This window comes from Coffea arabica, chromosome 9c (assembly GCF_036785885.1).
Source record: "Coffea arabica cultivar ET-39 chromosome 9c, Coffea Arabica ET-39 HiFi, whole genome shotgun sequence".
NCBI classification, from domain to species: Eukaryota; Viridiplantae; Streptophyta; class Magnoliopsida; order Gentianales; family Rubiaceae; genus Coffea; species Coffea arabica.
Genome location: NC_092326.1, coordinates 8,093,774 through 8,113,477, shown reverse-complemented (window position 1 = coordinate 8,113,477; position 19,704 = coordinate 8,093,774). Strand labels below are relative to the sequence as shown.

The 19,704-nt window shown below is 33.7% G+C and overlaps 1 non-coding gene across 1 annotated transcript; it reads left to right on the top strand.

The window, feature by feature from the left end:
- The first annotated feature begins 3,821 nt into the window (after positions 1 to 3,821).
- LOC113709167 (small nucleolar RNA R71) lies at positions 3,822 to 3,928 on the top strand. The gene has a single exon (XR_003452589.1). It is a non-coding gene; the product is annotated as a small nucleolar RNA R71 (small nucleolar RNA).
- The last annotated feature ends 15,776 nt before the right edge of the window (positions 3,929 to 19,704 follow it).

Genomic DNA, 19,704 nt, shown 5'->3' with positions numbered 1-19,704 from the left:
GTCCCATAAAATCTATACCCCACACATCAAATAACTCAACTTCTAAGAAAGTAGTTAGGGGTATTTTATTTTTTCGAGATATATTTTCAGTTCTTTGGCATGCGTCACAACTTTTAATGTATTCCCTAACATCTCGGTACATAGTTGGCTAATAAAATCCTAATTGCCATACTTTTGCTACAGTTATTAAAGTGCTAAAATGACCACCTGTCTCAAGATTATGATAATGATATAAAATATTATATACCTCATTTTCGGGAATACATCTGCGCACCATAACATTGGCACAATGTTTATATAACAAGTGTTTCTCCCAAAAGCAACTTTTGACGTCATGCAAGAATTTATTCTTTTGCTTATAATTAAATCACTTTGGAATCTTTCCACTTACCAAATAATTAGCAAAATCTGCATACCATGGAGAATTAATAATCGCTAAGACAAACTCATCCAAAAAATTTTCTTGGATAGGAATTTGGTCATTGACTAGGATATATTCCAAGCGTGATAGATGATTCGCCATGAGATTCTTTGTTCCCTTTTTGTCTTTTATCTCCACATAAAATTCCTGCAATAAAAGAATCTACCGAATTAGTTTAGATTTTGCGTCTTTCTTATGTAGCAAGTATTTAAGAGCTGAATGATCCGTATATATGATAACTTTAGATCCTACTAAATAGGATCTAAATTTGTTTAAAGTAAATATCACCGCCAATAGTTCATTTTCCGTTGTTGCATAATTGAGTTGTGCTTCATTTAGCAATTTGCTAGCATAATAGATGACGTGCAACTTTCCTTCTTTCTTTTGCCCCAAAACTGCTCCAACCGCATAGTCACTTGCATCGCACATCAATTCAAATGGTAGTGACCAATCGGGTGAAGTTATAATTGGAGCAGAAATCAATTCCTTCTTCAACCTTTCAAAAGCAACCAAACAATTGTCATCAAATTGAAAAAGGGTGTCTTTACTTAATAAATCACACATTGACTTTGCTATTTTAGAAAATCCTTAATAAAATGTCTATAAAAGTTTGCATGTCCTAAAAAACTCCTTATCCCCTTGACATTGCTTGGAGGTGGCAATTGTTCGATGACTTCAATTTTTGCTTTATCCACCTCAATTTTCTTAGAGAAAATCTTGTATCTAAAACAATTCCTTCTTTTATCATAAAATGACATTTCTCTCAATTTAGTACAAGATTTGTCTCCTCACATCTCTGCAAAATCAAATCCAGATTATGAAGATAATGGTCAAAAGATGAACCATACACAGAAAAATCATCCATAAATATCTCCATAATTTTCTAAATATAATCAGAAAATATAGCCATCATGTAACGTTGAAAAGTCGCAAGAGCATAGTATAAACCAAATGGCATCCTTCTAAAAGCAAAAGTGCCATAAGGACATGTGAATATGATCTTCTCTTGATCCTCCGGAGTTATAACTATTTGGTTATACCCTGAAAAATCATCAAAAAAACAGTAACATTTATATCCGACTATTCACTCCAATAATTGACCAAGAAATGGTAAAAGAAAATGATTTTTTCTTGTTACTACATTTAATTTGCGATAATCGATACACACTCTCTACCCAGCCACAAGTCTAGATGGAATCATTTCATCATTTTTATCCACAATTGTAGTTATTCCACCTTTCTTTGGTACAACATGAATTGAACTAATTCCAACGCTATCAGAGATAGGAAAAATTATACCTGAGTGAAGCCACTTAAATATTTCATTTCTTACCACCTCTTTCATGTTTGGATTAGGTCTTCTTTGTTTTTTCACCACCGGTTTACAATTGTCCTCCAATAAAATGCGGTGCATGCATATAGAAGGACTTATACCATTAATGTCTGAAATTGTCCATCCAATTGCCTTCTTATGCCTTCTTAGAATTCTTAACAACTTTGCACACTGCTCATCATCAAGGTCAACACTAACAATTACCGGTAAAGTGCTATTTTCTCCAAAAAACTCATACTTTAGATGAGTTGGAAGTGGTTTGAGCTCTAAATTTGGAGGTTCAATTTTCGAAGGCAGTGGAAGCCCTTTTTCTTGATCAAGATTTTCATAGACATTACCCTTTTTATAGGGTGTTTGAAAATCCAAATACTTGGCCAATTCTTCAATCCCTTCAAAATCACCTTCTTGCATATCTAAACTCATTAAACAATACTTAAGAGGATCGAAGTCAAAATTGACTTGGCTCATCTCTTGGGTTAGTTTATCAATTGTGCCAATAGAATAAGCATGATAAGTAAAAGAAGGGTATTTTTCCATTTCATTCAAATTAATTCTACCTCTTCTTCACCTACTTGAAATTTAAGCTTGCCATTTTTGACATCAATAATAGTACCTGCTGTAACTAGAAATGGTCTACCAAGAATAATTGGCATAAATATATCTTTTTCCATATCTAAAACCACAAAATCCACTGGAATGATAAATTTTTGAACTTTTTTCAATACATTCTCCAACACTCCCAATGGATATCTAATAAACGTATCTACTAGTTGCAAAGTAATATTAGTGCGTTTAAACTCATGCAAACCTAATTGTCTAGCCACCGTTAAAAGAATTAATGATACACTAGCACCAAGATCATGCAATGCTTTAGAAAAATCAATGTTACCTATGGTGTAAGGTATAGAAAAACTCCCCGGATCTTTCAATTTCGGTGGTAGCTTATTTTGTATGATGACACTACACTCCTCTGTTAATATTATTGTTTTGCAATCTTCCAACTTCCTCTTTCTAGTCATGATTTTCTTGAGAAATTTCGCATATGAAGGAATTTACACAATAGCATCCAGAAAAGGAATGTTAATATGCAATTGTTTGAAGATTTTAATAAAATTTTCAAAATCTTTATCAAACTTATTCTGCTCGAGTCTTTGTGGAAATGGAACCACAGGAGGTATCAGAAAATGATGGTTGATTTTCTCTTGGATTCTCCCGACTATTTTCCTCCACAATCGCCTCTTGGTTCCTTCTTCTTTCTGCATGTTTTTCATTCTCATCTTTCTCACCTTCACCCACTGGAGGATCCTTTAATTGTTTACCACTACGAAGAGTAATGACTTTGACATGCTCCTTAGGATTAACCTCCATTTTGTTAGGTAATTCTCATTGATTTCGATTGTTCAAGGAACTACCAATTTGGCCAATTTGGACCTCTGCATTCCTATACATTGTAGTAAGTTGGTCCAATATTCTTTCTACTCGCTCAAATCTATCCGAAATCACTTTAGCTAATTTTTCCACTGCAATCTCCCAACCAGGTTTAGTTTCAGTTTGTGGTTGTCTCGGTTGAAATTTCGGTGAATTGGCTGGCCTTGGTTGATTGCCTTGATCTTTCTATCCAAAATTTGGATGATTTCTCCACCCCAGATTATAAGTGTTCGAATAGGGGTTATTTTGAGCATTACGATTGTAATTGTTGACAAATTGTACTTGCTCAGAATCAATACATTCATTAGCATCATATTCACCTCCACATATAGAGCAACAAGCTACATGTGCATTAGATGAACTTGGACCAACTTCACCTTGTCTACTTAGTAAATTCATCACATTATTCATTTGAGCACTCAACATATTGAATGTGTCCATTTCTATCATACCTGCGTGACGTCTCGTATTACCTCTCTCATTAGCCCATTGGTAGTTATTTGTGACCATTTCTTCTAACAAATTATGAACTTCTTGGGGTAATTTACCATTAAAGCTCCACCTGCAGCCTCATCAATCATAGTTTTAGTAGAAAAAAATAAACTATTATAGAAGGTTTGTACGATTAACCAATCGGACAGTCCATGATGTGGACATTTTCGTAGCAAATTTCTAAATATTTCTCATGCCTCATATAATGATTCACTTTCTAATTGGTTAAAGCTAATAATATCCTTTCTAAGCTTAGCAGTCTTGTCCGGTGAAAAATACTTATTCAAGAATACTCTTGATAAATCATCCCATGTGGTGAAACTATTAGGAGCATAAGAGTGTAACCAAATTTTAGCCTTATCTCTCAATGAAAATGGGAACAACCTTAGCCTTATAGTATAATCACTAACTCCATTCATTTTAATTGTATCACATATTTTCAAGAATATAGTTAAGTGTGAATTAGGATCTTCTACTGCATTATCTCCAAATTGAGATTGTTGAACCATTTGTATAGGTGATGGTTTAATCTCAAAATTGTTAGCATTTACCATAGGCCTTGCTATGCTTGTTTGAGATCATTGTGTCTCCGGTAAAGCAAAATCTCGTAGAGGTCACCTATTTGCTTCGTTTTCTGCCATTTCTTCTTCAAACAGTAGTTTTATTAAGATTTCCTCTATTGGTTGCCAAATCTCTTGCTCCTCTTGCTGTGGTATATGCCTTTTTTGTCTACGTAGTGTGCTCTCAATTTCTGAATCGAAAGGTGCAACTTCCCGAGATGCCCGGTGCATACACTACAAACAGAAAATGTAAAAACAACTTAAACTACTAAAAATGAAGGCTGCCTAAATTAATAAAGCTAATTAGGCCCTAATATTGCTACTCCCCGACAGCGGCGCCAAAACCTTGATGGGCTTTTGGCTTTTGATGTAGGTGCAAGTTTAATTTCGATTTTATATTCGTTTGTCTGCAAGTATACAGGTCAATCAAGTAATATAGGGTATGTATTGAGTCGATCCCACGAGAAGCAAGTTAAACAAGTACTAGGTCCTTATTTACTCTATTATTTAGACAAAATAAATTGGAGTAGAAATATTATAAATGATACTTCCTACAATCTAATTAGATCAATGTAAGTTACAAATGGAGAAAATTCACTCAAAACTTGAATCTAGGGATGTAGATTTCACTTACGGCACAAAAGATTCAAATGAATGAATTTAACACTTGTTACTCTTCTTGTTCAACCAGGAATTCATTTCCAAAATTGCCAAAATTTCATTCTCATGATAATATGGTCTAGAACAGCCTAATTTTCTCTAATCTCTTGGTGAAAAACTAAAACTGCTCTTATTTCATTCATGAAATGCAAATTTAATCTACTTGAGTGTATTTCTATTCTCATGAACCTACAATTTAAGCTCTACTCATATTATTTCATTATTATTACCAATTTACATTGAGTAATAACAATTAAAAACTTGCTATTAGTGATCAAACAACAACAAGTAATCAACATGCACAAGAAGACAAGTTAATATAAGATGCAACAAGTGTAAATCACATTCAATTCATACCACTTGGCCATAAGTTTCTTATACTCCCTAGATATAGAAATTTAGTTACTCATGAATGATATCACAATCAAACTGATAACTTCATTAATGGAAAACATCATAAGTTACAAGTACAAGAAGGATAAAGAAAAGCTTAGCCCCCAAAATTCTGCTATGTCTTGCACTAGATGATTACAAGATGAAGTCTCCAAGTGTTTCTGGAAAATTTGCTAGCTGGAGAGAATGTGTTCTACTGGAACATGTTTTTTTCTCGAATGTCCTCCTCCCTTTTGTTGCTCTCCATTAAAGTTGCTCAAAAGCTTGTGAGGACTCGTGTTTTTATTTCTTGATTTAGCTATTTTTATAATTAATTACCCTAGTTATATTTAATAACCCTAGTAGTGCATGAATTTTTCTTAAGTTTCGATTTTTCGCGCGCGCGTCATAGGTTTGCGCATTTCGCGTAAGTACGCGTGTTTTGAGTCGAAGCGGCTAAGTGGAGATTTAAGAAACTTATACTAGACTACTAAGAGTGAATAATTATAGTGTGAAAGGAAGTACACTGGAGGTTTAGTGCACAAGTGAAACAGAGAGAAATCGGATACTAAACGCGCGCGCGAGCACTATTCTCAGTTGACTTTTGTTAGAATTTTGGCCACAAAACCCTCAAGCTTCCAAAGGAAGCTTCACAACACACCAACCTCTCTTTTCTCTCTCTTAGTTCTGGCCAAACCAGCCAAGGAAGAAGAAGAGAAAGCTTTTCATCATTCTTGCTCCATTCTTGCACAATTTCACTCCAAAATCTTCACTCAACTTCCATATCACTTAGAGATTAGCTTAAGCTTGGTGGAAGACTTTATCTTGGCAATTTTCTTGGAGCTTTTTTGATAAAAAATTTCTGGTTCTTCAAGGGTTCAAGAGGTATACATCTCAACTCATCCAATCTTTCATTTCTTGGCTTTAAAGAGTTTCATTCTTGGCTTTGAAGCTTGTAGCTTCCTTGTTGTTGTTGTTATTTGGATTGGATTGGTTGAAGTGGGCTCTATGAACTCCCACCTTGGTTATATGAGGGCTGCCATGATGTTTATATGTGTGTTAGTGTGTTTGTGATGAGTTTTAATGGAAGAAACTAGAAGAGCCAAAAAAAAGAGAGAAACCGTGAGAGGATAGAGCTGGCCGAAACTATCCTGCTGTTATCTTGTTCATATTTCAAATTTTTGATACTTAAATGACTGTGAAACTGATATATATATGTCGTATATTGTGTGTAGAAAGTTTCTACCAAAAATCATTTGAATTGGTTGAGCAAAACTTGAATTTTTGAAATGTGAAGAAACCTGGAAATGAGTTCAGACTGTCCGAACAGTGCCCCTTTGATTGAACATACCTCTTTGTACAACAGCTAAAATCAAGTGCCATTTGTAGCATTTGAAACTAGACATTTGTAACTTTCCAATGGTATAAAATTGACCATCTAGTTCGAAATGAGTGAACCATAGTGATTCGGCAAAAATTGCTGTCTTGTTCTAAAGGTCTATTCGAGAGAAGGTAGAAGCTGCATTTTGTGGCTCTATTTTCTCTCACTTATGAACTGATTTTGACAATGATTTGTTCTGATGAAATGTAGAGTTTTGAATCTAGTTTCCAACGCCACCAACTATTCTCAATTTTAAACTGTATTGAGTGAGATATGGTTCAATTTTCAAACTGCGGCAAAGCTGGAAATCTGGAAAACTCTTCTTTCTTTCTAGCCGACTGATCTAGTTTGACTTGAGATGTTTTGTTTCAAAAATATTGATGTCCATTGCTTGTCAAATGCTTATTAAATGTTTCTCAGACCTTGGTTCCACAAATGAACTGAAATGGGGTTGATTTCATTGGGCAAAATGTTTGAAAAAGGAAAAGGAAGCAAGAAGACAGATTTACTTTGGAAATTTCTTGAACTTTGGTAGTTTTGTAACTTTTCGTATGATTTTTTATGTGAAAATTGATAGTGGAGTATTCCTCATATGGAAGTTGAATTGTACAAAATTTGGTGTTGTTCTAAGACCATTTCAATGCTCAAATGATGTGCCAAAACTGTTTTCCAATCTGGAAAATTTACTAAATAATCTCCAATTTTGGCCAACTTTGAGCTGCTATATTCTGATGCTCAAAACCCCGAATCTAGTTCCATTTGTTGTGTTTGAAACCTTGTTTGAAACTCATATTGTGTTATGAGTTTCAGAGGCTAGTTCACCTTCTGTGAATTTTGCCGAATTTCCAAAGTTTGCCAAAAAACATGACTGAAACTATCTTGTATGCTCAGATCAGCCACTTTGAGCTGAAAAATGATTGTCTTCCATTTTGAATCTTGGAAAAATTTCTTCTAGGAACTTTGGATCTAGTTTCCAACGGTGTAAAGTTCTCCAATTTTGAACATGCCAAACTCAGGATTTGATTTTTCCAAAGATTGTCATGCAAAGCTGAAATTTCCCGATCTCTTATGAAATGAGTTTTTGAGAACTCGTTCTCTTATCTTGATATTGATAGATTATTTTAAACTCAATTACATAAATGATACAAGTTCTCTTGTGACTTTAACACCTTCATTTATGAAACTCGATTCCCAATGGAATAAATCTCTTTTGATGTGTTTTCTTAGTTGCTAACTTTCTTGGTTAATAACACCTTATTTTATACTTGAGAAATGAACTTCAAACCCTAGTTCTTTTTGCCTCGATTTCCATGAGTTAAACTCCAAAAGGAAGCATTTGGCTAGAGTAGTTCTGGGTGAATTGCACTAGTTTTACACTTGAATTTTGGAAAATATGAACGTCCTTTATATCCTAACTTTTGGGTCATGAGATTAGAAGTTTTGGGAGATGAAAACTATTTACCTTTTCTCGATTTTCATGCCAAAAGTGAAATTGGCACTTTCTTTTGGAATTGAGGTTCACTTACCACGACTTGAATCAAAGACAGCTTTTGAGTTTTCTTTGAGCGTTATTTTAATGAGTTAGCGAAAAGGTTCCTTTAACTTGATTCGAACTTGTGATCTTAAATCTCCATTTTTTGAATCTCGATTTTTGTTGAGTAAGACTCTTATAAGACATTGTCTTAAATTTTAAGTGCGTGTGCTTTCTTCTTTGGATGTTTTGTGGTCGTGAGTATGTGTGAGTGATAATTGATTACTATTTCTTCAGGTACTCGAGAGGGTTTCGAAGGGGATCCCGGTGGGGACAACTAAAGAGTTTATTTGCTCACATATTCACTTATTTTGAATTGGTGAGTGCTCTTTATAGATGTACGTGACTTGAGCAGTTTTGCTACATGTTTACTTTATAGTTATTGTGTGGTTAAGTGTTAAGTGCACCCTATAATTGCTCCCATGTAACTGTCCATCATTTTAAAGTGAGTGTGTACTTTATCTCACTCAACCTACTAAAATGATAAATTTCTACCGTTTAACCATAAATTTCTACCGTTAACCTTGAACTACTACCGTTTACCAATTTATTTGATTATTTGCGCATGTTGTAAGTTCTAAGCTGAATTGGATCCTGCCCTTGGTTACTAACTTGCTCGAGCCAGGATTGGGTTCGGTCAGGTAGGTTGGAACCCTGGGCTACCGTATCGGTATACTCGAGTATTATCACTGGAGAGATAAGGTGATGGCCAGACAACCGAGAAAATCACTAGAGTTATAAGGTGAAGTGGACCGAAATCGTTCCAAGTGAACACCGTATCCTTTCAATGTGTGTTTATTTCTATACAATGATAACAATTTTATTCTAATGTGCCAATGTGCAACCTTGAATCGTATGTGCGTTATGCTCAATTTACTTGATTTATTAGAACTACTGTGTGTCTTGGAACTTCACTGGATTGTTTAGATCATTCCACACTTTTGTTTTCCTTAACAGGGACCGAGAGTGCCCGCGAATAGTACTAGGTTGTTTTCTTTTGAAGACTTTATGTTGTATTGTAGCATATGACTGTAGTACATATTCTTTTGGGTTGTATTTAACCTTGAAGGTTAACTAATATTAAGTATGAAATATTTTGGAGTACTTTAATTATATATTGAAAATATTTGAAGTATTTCTAGCATTTGAATTACGGATTGTAGTAAGTCCCGGCAAGAGTTGGGCAGGCGTTTCGCGAAAATCCTTGGGTTCGCCCTTGGGAGAAGTGGGGGCGTCACAAAGCTCCTCTCCACCGGTCTAATTTTCACCCTTTGATTCTCCATATTTTCCTCCATTATGCATCAGAAGCATGTGTAGCCGAATTCTCTTACCAAATATAGCTAGAAAGTAGTGTGAACATAAGAGAAATGGCTAAGCAAAAAGCAGAATTTTAGCTACAATACGCGAATTGACAAAACGCGGTTTCAAAACACGTTTTGATGATTCACGTTTTCAACTCTGTGCTTTTGGTCTCGCTTTAGCTGCGATTTTTGTCTATGATTGAGGCTGAACTAACTTTTGTGAAAAACATGAAAGTTGTAACCCTCTGAATTATCTTTCAATTGCCCTAAGAATCATCCAATTCGAAGCTCTGTGGACTGAGATATGATAGAAATACCAACAACTGGTCAGTCCCCTGTTTCAGTCTCGTCCATAGAATGCAGCTTCTGTATTTCAACTTTTTGTCCATGAAAATAGCGGAATTGAATTTAGATGTCTTCATACCAAATGTAGGGCTGTCTCTTAGCTTTAAAATGGTATAAAGATCACATCAATCCGATATGTGTAGCTCCAGATATAGCTGAAATACTGAAAAGTATCAAAACTGTCTTGAACTGCATTTCTTCAATTAAATGTTTTTCACTTCATTTCTTCTTTACACACTTCAATTCATCACCAATCATCAGATTTTCTTCTCAATTCATACCCTTTGATGATTGAATCATTAATCCTGCAAGAAAATGAAATTTTTTCCCTTAAAATCAATAGAAATGCAATCTTAGCCACTTTAATAAAAAATGTATATTTTTACCAAAATCATAATTATTTTAATTATAAACTCGATTATTCTATTGAAATTAATTGATAAAATACACTTAAAAACACGTAAAATATACTCTTATTAGCCAAAGCTGAAATTGGCATTCCAAGGGTGCAAATTAACATAGCAAAGCTGGAAATTAACCCTAAAGTTGGAAATTCAAATATAGGAGCTAGATAACTTCATACCAAAGCTAAAATTTCATATCCAACCTCATATCAAAGCTAAACCATTCATATCAAAGCTGTCCAATGCATTTCAAAGCTGAAAATTACAATCTAGTAAGAAAAATCATGAAATCTTCCATAAAATCCATCATAATCAAGCCATATGTTGTTTAAATGGCAAAATAAGAAGGAAAAAGAGAGGTTCTTAGTATAATATCTCAAAACCCCCAAAATAAATTGCAAGACAAGAATTTTCTTTCTCCCAAAAGCTCCACTAAGCTCACCACCAAGCTCACCTCCAAGCTTTCCTCAAGATTGATTGGGGTGAATTCAAGTTTCACGTTGATTTTCTCAATAATCAAGCAAGAAATCAAGATGAACTTTTGGAGTTTTTATCTCTTTTTTTCTCTCCCTAGAGTTCGGCCAAGGTGAAGAAAAGTGGGTGGAAATTTTGGCTAAATTGCAAGATAACTAATAGAAGAAGTCTTGGTCAAAGTTTGGTTTGATGGTTGACAAGTGTCAAAATCAAATTCCATTCCTATTTCTTTGTCTCTCTTGTGTTTCTTATAGCTAATTTATCTTGTATTCTTCTAATACACTCTTAACACCTCTAATCACATAATTTCTCTAGTACCATACTCGTTCTCGTCAACCAAATATAACGCACACATCTCACTAGTCGGTCAAACTACCTTAATACTCTATAAAACTTACCATGCATTAAAATATAAAAAGGGAAATGATAAAAATCTTGATTCAACCAATAAAATCACTAAGAAATTAAGGCAAGCAAAGTAAAATTAAAAGGAAATATAAATTAATTTGAAAAACCCAAACTTTAACTTAAGCTTGGACCCTACTACTATGTTTTTAAGATCAGTGACAATGTCAACACATTTTATTGACAATGAAGTGCTTTATGGAATTTTTCCTTTGGGAAACTCTTCTGGTAGAAGCTTGGCATGAAGTAGTCCCAGAATTCCCTCTACATCCCTCCCCATGACCGTATATATTCCTCCATCCAAATGAACTGGCAAGTCCATAGGTCAAAATTCTCAGAAACCCATAACAATGCTAGACAGCATTTTCACACAGTTAACACCTAGAAACTTACCGAAACGAATCTCTCGGATGGCTTCCTTTTTCTATACACTTAATTCCTTAACAAAAGTACCTAATCTAGAAGGAGAGCAATGACTCAGTACTTCTTGCAACGCCCAATCATATTTATCACAACTAAAAGTAATATATCTTTCATGTCTAAACCATATATATTGCAAATCTACTGTTCACAATACAGTATAAATTTCACTTACTCTATCTTTCAATATCCCTCTTGGCCTTCTTAATAGCCCAAGGGTTATTTCTTTTTCAATTCAGTTTTGTAATTATCAATAAAACTCATTTTCTCTTATTGGGTCATATTAGTTCAAGTTGTGCTTACCATTGTCTGCAACTGCAAACCCAAAACAACAATATGCATACAATCACTCGCCAACACATCAATACTTAATCACAGTCAAGAATTTCCATATTATGAAATAGATGTTTTATGAAAAAAAATTCTAAACAAGTAAACAAGTCAGAGAAGGATTCGAGCCCTTTCAGGTTTCATTTACACCATTTTAGAGTAATATGGTCTTTCCAACTTTAATTGCACCAAATAAGTTATACCATAACTAAACCTTTAGTTACATCCTTTTACAACTGAATTGCACCAATATGCAAACTTATCTGTAATGGAATTTGTGAGACCCTATTTTTTTTTTAATAGTTGGCTTTTTATTCTAAAATCTAAACAATGAAATAAACAAGTCACTAATATAATTACAAACTATCTTAACAAGAACTAAATTCATTTTAAGATGTATACTTAGGTATATAAATTATAACTACATGTAAGTCCAAATTAATGAAATCAATAAAATATAATATGCAAAGTAGGATAAATATGATTAGGAAACTTGGCGATTGACATTGTAATAACTACCCAAGTATTTTCTACTTCTACTTCTGCCGATTTTGAACTTTTACTAACACAGGAGACACAATTTACCTTACAACAAGTTAAATAACTTAAGTTGGACAAATATCTTTACGACATCAACTTTTAATGGCAGCAAACATATGCTATCACATGCTCACCGGGGATCAGGGGCATCACAATTTTCATTTAAGAACATTTAAGTGCAAAATTATCATTCTTTAATTTTATTACACCATAATATAGCTCGTTTATACTTTACTTCTAATTATTTGCACTGTAAGTCTACTTGTTTACTCCTAAGGGCAAACTGGCTTGAAATGGAACTTGTGAGGCTTCTGATACTAGTTTTGTCACAAACACATACTAGGGGCACAAAACTTTATAGGTTTCGTAGGGCCAAAAAAGCTATATATTGGAACACTTTTATTGAAAAGTTAACCTTTTCATCCTAATAGGATGGCCACCTGCCAACCTTGGCCTCCTCCAATTCTATTTGCATTTGTGCATGCTCATCATCAATGTTAGCAGAGTTCTACAAATTGCTAACCTTCCTCACATCCTATAATTTAGTTTACCTATTCATATGATGGCCGGTTTCCTTTCTTGCCAACTTCTCTGCCATAAATTGCTTGCTAAAAATACCCAAATGTAGACTTAAATTCATAATCAGTAAACAACTATTCAATTCTAACACTATTACTCAGTTTTTATCTTATTAGAATACATGAAAAGGTCCTTATTCGAATGCAACATATGGTCTAGGGGGAAAATTACTTGACCTTTCTTTTGCATTTAGTCTTTTATAGGCTGTTTGCTATGGATTTTGTCACCAACCACTGCCATTTGAAAATTTCTAGTCTTTTTTCCAAGAGCAATTTGTCGACTTGCCTTCTCGAAAAGCATAGGCTCAAAAGGTGTAAACCTTTTGCCACAACTTTCTTCACTTGCCTTTTCGGGAGGTAGAGGCTTTTGCTGCGACTTTCTTCACTTGCTTGCCCAGAAGATGTCGGCTTTTTGCTGTGAGCTTCTTTACTTGTCTCCTCAGAAGATGTAGCATTTTTGCCATGACCTTGGTCAGTTGCCTCTTAAAAGGTATAGGTTTTCTCCATGACCTCGTTCACTTGCCTCCTTGGAATGTACCGGTTTTTGCCATGCTCTTGTTCACTTGCCTCCTCGGGAAGTTTATGTTTTATACCATGACTTTGTTTGTCTTCTTTCTCAATATGTCTTGCCTTTTTCCTTCCACCACCTTGTTCCACTAGTTTCATAGGACCTCTCTTGCATGTTTGAACCATTTCTTGTTTAATACCTACTTGTCAACCTATGGTTTGACAAAATATGCAATAAAAGATTGTAAACTAAGTGCATCTATAATGGTAAAACATGCCAATATATAATAAGTAATAGTACATCATATTCGTTCAAGTATATCGTAAATCCAGCAAATTATGATATTACAAATAAATTTCCTACCAATAATTTGACATTTTTCTACTTTTGGTATCATACCTTTGCTATTAATATAACAATAATTACATTTAACTACCAAGCCTACGTAAAATATAGATTAGTAAGTAATCAAACTTAGGGTCTGTTTGATAACATAAAAAAATGCTGAATCTGAATTTTTTCAAACATTCAGATGTTTTGAATGCTTGATAAATGAAAATCTATTTGCTGAACTTGTTAAGCAGTGCTGAACCTATGTGTATTTTTTTCAGCACAAGAATCCTAACTGAATGCTTAATTCTGATAAGAATCAATAGAATTACTTCAACTGCCTTATCCTATCTATCAATCTACCCTTGTTTGTTAATTATGTTTAAAATTCTTATCTAATTAAACAACTTAATATTCTCTATCTAACGATTTTTAGTTTCTCTTTTCTCCTTTTTTAATGACTTTCACATCTTCTCCATACTCCTCATATAATATATTTCATCTTTTATATTAATTTGATTTAAAAATAAATATTGTCATTTTTATACCTAACAATTTTAAACTAATTAAATCATAGATTCTATTTCTTTTTTGAATGAAAGGATATAAGGGCAAAATTGTCAAATTAAACTTATTAAGCATTCAGCTATAAATATTTATCAAACAGTATAAATAGGTTTAGCATTAAAATTCAGACATTCATATATTTTTTTCAGTACTTAAAATTCAGCAAATTAATTATTTCAGAATCCAGACATCAGAATTCATATTCAGTTTTATCAAACGAAACCTTAATCTTTACTCTCAATTAGCCATTACAGATGGTTTCTATTATGTTATGGCGTTATTATACACCAATTAGCTATAAATCAGTGGCATAAGAAATGCTTTCAAACTAGCATGCAATAACCAAAACCACTAAATGTCAACACATTTTTAAACTCACATGATGCAATTTTGAATAAATCTCCTTTTTTTTGTTCTCAGATATAACACAACGACACCAATCTATTTTTAGATGATCCCAAATTAGATTAACACATTATGCTTTTGCATACCATAAAAAATACAAAAGTCTTAGCTGTTATTTCTACCCACTAGGACATAAACAACTTCCACAGTGCTATATCAAAACTTTGAAAAATTGCACATACATTTTTCCCGTTCTTCATCATAGAACACCCATTCAAAACTCAAGACTTTTAAAGCTAATTGAAAATTAGGGCAGCCTTACTACAAAAAAACCTATTCATTACAACAAAATTAAGGTCTCTAATTAAGTTTACTATACTGCCATCTATCCAATATTTTAAACATCCTACACAATTATGAAAATCCACAGCCATTTTGTACCCATTCTCATTATGATACCAAAATTTTCATTAAATTTCAACTTTCGCGAAGTCCAAATGCAAAGGTATAATTGGTTTCTCAAGGAAAGACAAAATTTAATGATTGTTGCAACTGGCAGCCAATTTTCAAAGGGTTACCAATCTTTTCTTGCAAACTTTCAATCTGAATCAGTTTCATCCACTCCAAGACCTTGAATAGTCCATCTCTTGTGAAAAAGAAGATATTTTCTCCAATGTTTTCACACTCAAATCGGACTGGCCGGTCCAACGAATTGAATCGGAAACCAGCCAAGAATCCAGTTCGAGTTAGCTCATAAAACCATCCAACAAGAACCCGGTCAAACTTGGTCAAAAACCGGGTTCAATTGGAAATTGGCTAAACCAGTAAAAACCTGATTTTTCTTTTTTTTTTCCTCCTCCTCCTTCTTGTTCTTGAGCTCGCTTTTGCCTTTGCCAATACACAGTTTTCCACCCATTTGCAAAATCAACCTTCCTTCCATCAACCAATCTTCAACCCATCAAAAAATCACTTTTAAACATATTTCTCAAACAAGATCTAATCATAGATCTCATATTAAAAAAAAATGATAAAAAGACAAAAAGATGGGGAGATGGAGAATAGAGAAGTGTGAAAAAAATTAAGGATTAAAGTTTAAGATTTGTGACTTTGAGAAGAAAAAACAACAAAGACAAAAATAAAAAAAGGAAAAAAAAAGAAAAAGAAAATGGAAAAGAAGAAAAACTCATGCTATTGTAGAGAAGTTGGAATAGGAAGAAGAAAGTTGGGAAATGAAAGAGGCGGCACCAGTAGGATAGAAAATGAGGGAGAAAAACTAGGAAAAGTAGGTTTAGGGTTAAAAGTTTTATCAATTTTACGGTTTAACCCCTAGAGTATTAGAAAACTATTATTATGCCTAGAAATATTTTAGAATTTACAGCTACAGCCCTAAATTCTTGTATTACTTTTCAAATGAGACCTCTAATTAGATTCTAAACTTGTTGAATATGCAACAAATTGTAAATTGCATAAATTGCTACTTAATTATACTACCTTATTCGTATTTTCTTAAAGTATCTTAGAAGCATCAAACATATATTGAGTCAACCTTTCTTAGAATTAATATATTTATAGAAATTTTACATAATATATTATTTTAAAATTAAATATATTTATGACATCATGATGACATCATCTGGTTCTTAGATGACCCTTGACCTCGATCGAATCGATGGCTGATCCAAGTTTCAAAACATTAATTTTCTCTTTTGAAGAATTTTTCTACTTGCACGATTCGCTACGCACAACAAAAGGTACCCTTTCAATATCGTAGTCTTTCCATTTTTTATTTTTAATATGCTTTCAAATTGGTAATGGAACTCGGTAATGGTGTTTTGTCAATCTGCCAAATTTTCTTTTTTTTTTTTAGCAACAAAATGATGCCATCCAACATAAGAGCAAATTTTGCAAAATGGACTATTTGAAATTGCAAGGCCCCATGTCCATCAAAATGCCACATTTTGTACATCTAATGGATCATTTTACATTATTTTAAATGTAAGAAACTAAAAAAAAAAAGTAATTGTAAGGGATCATTTTGGTAATTTTTTCTCATATTTCAATGATCCTCATGTAGAGCATGTTACCATATTCATTGGTTTTTTTCTATTTCTCATGAGGAGTCTTACATTGGTTATATATTGCTGAGATAAGGAACTAAATTTACTAAATATGAGAAATATGCGACTATATTAATTGACATGTCAAAAATAAGAGACAAATGTGATAATTTTCCCTAATCACTTGAAGAGTAATCATATTTTTTTCTTACCCATTTTATTTACTAAACAAGGAACACTACCAAAAAAGAAAGTTAACTAAAATTACCAAACCTACTAAATCACAAAACAATCATGTAGAAAATGGAACTCAGCAAGACCAAATATTATAGGAAAAAACATAGGATAAACTAACTTTAAATTAATGAACAAGAAGAAAACATTAGAATTTGATGACATCTTAACAAACAATTGTGGAACAAATATAGAAGTCAAAGTGAATGCTAATATTGTTATACCATATAAGTTAGGATATAACTAAGTATAACCATCTTTCACAATTAGGGATGCAGACAATTCGAACTATTCATGAGCTACTCATGAGTAACTCGATCAACAACTTGACTTGAGCTCACGTTAACAGAGTTTGAGTCCAATTCAAGTTACTCAAGACAATAAACGAGTTTGAGTTCAAGTCATGGGGGCTTGAACTCATAGGCTCGATAAGCCTATACAAGTATTTTTATTTTTTTTATTATTTATTATGAATTTACTCTTTTAGGTTTACACTTTATAGAATTTAAAACATATACCTACTATCTATCAAATAATATGAGAGGTGACAACAAACTTTCATAATTAAAAAAAAAGAAAGATAAAACTAAAAGCGTCATTCCATTTATTATATTAGAATTTTTGTCCTTTCTCAAATCCCCAATTCATTTTCTTCAATTTGCCCTAATTCTTCAAGAGTCCAACTCCAACTCCAAGCCCAAGATCCTCGATTCCCTGCCCTTCACTTCTTTTTCTTCACTTTGCAATTTGTGAAATGCCAGTAGCAAAAATCTAACGTCATCTTACAACTTCTTTCGGTGACCACACTAAAGTTGAGATAAGAGACTTAGAGGCTAAGAGGTTGAGACCCACCATACTCAAGCTTTGTCAAAATCGAAAGTGGGACCGCGGCAGCTAAAATTTGATTCATCCAACGACCATGTAGCTGAAATCTAGTTGGAAAGATACAAAATTCCTTAGCTCCTTCAATGAGCTGTTCAATTAAAGGGGCAACAGTAGTATCTTCAATGACAACGGTAGCGGTATCAATAGTGGCAACGGCAGCAGCAAAGGGACTTAGTAAGCAAATATGGTTTGTCTTGACTCTTGAGTAGTTTAATTGCACGAGGAATGTGCTTTGCTTTTGAGTAGTTTATTCCAGCTAGTCTTTTACTTTTCAAAATCTCTGAGTTTGAATTCTTGGGAGTTGTATTATGGCTGTAAGACTTTTTTTTTTTTGAAAATAAAAAATTTTATTGATTGTAAACAGAAGAGTACATGGCTATGAAATTCTTATGTAAGGAAAACTCAATCTATCTAGGTTGACGAAGCCTTTAACTAGGTTCGGCAGATTCTAAGCGCGATAACTATCAGATACTCGATTTGTACTGGCGTGACAAGCTAGGGCATCTGCTGCAGAATTGACCTCTCGATAATTGTGAACAAGGAGAAATTGTCCATTCCAAACTACAGTCCAGACTTGTCTGACAAAAGCATCAATGCGCCATGGACATCGAGTTTGCCTGTGAACCACGTCAAGCAGGGGTTTAGAGTCCATTTCAACCACAACCATGGTATGGCCAAGCGCAGCACAAGTCTTGAGACCCTCCAACAAAGCTTATGCCTCGGCTTCTAGACTGGTGCAATGGCTATAGTACGTGGAAAATGTAGTGATCACATAACCCGAATGATCTCAGAGGATACCTCCCTGGTAAGACTTATTATGATGTAAATTATGAAATTTTATTATGGTTAATTTCATGGGGTAAGGTGGTGTTATGCCCGTATTGAACCTAACGTCTCACTACAAATTGCACATGAAGGAAAAATACACATTGCCATTTAGCGATTTGATGATATTTAGGAGGACCTTAAACTGCTGTTCAGTTTGGAATAATGATAGAGACACGAAGCTGTTATTTATTTTCTTCTTTGTTATTTCTATAACTTTGCAAGACTATCTATTGTTTTTGGAATGACAGTAAAAAAAATTATCTCTGCCATTTCTCTCCATCAATCAAATTTCTAGGCGGAATAAGAATATAAGAAGTCACTTGCTGATGTAAATTTGATACCCTTGTTGTCATTGGCAATTAGTATATAAGTTTCGTATACTCTACTAAAGTGGAAAATAGAAAATTATCTGCTTAAATTCACATTGCTTGTTCCCTATTGTGAAGCTATAACAGTTTAAAATGGGATTTTGGCTCTATTACATATAATTGGAATAATGTGGAAAATTGAGAAGCCATGAAATTACTTTGAGTTTAAACATCTATCTCTTGCCACTTTCAATTGAGCACTAGCATAGTAGTATGTTTACTGTTGCTGATTTTTTGTTTACTACTAACTTGTAGATGTAAAGCTATTTTTTTTTCTCACTACTAACATATGGTTGTACAAATTCCAACCCCTTATTATCTTGTAACTTTTATGGTTATGAAACTCACACTAAATGCTACATCTATTCCTATTAAGGCATTTCAACCAGTCCACTAGAGGTTTCTTCACTTCCACGTAGTGGTTCAAACATAGATTTATCTGTTCTACTACTTTTGGATAGCCCCTGTGACAGCCACACCTCCCCCTAAGGCGAACCAAAAGATTTAGCGGAACGCCTGCTTAACTCTCACCAGGACTGCGGAGACGAATACACACAAGCAACAACATTCCGAATGATATTACAGTGCTCAAACACTTTGACGACCG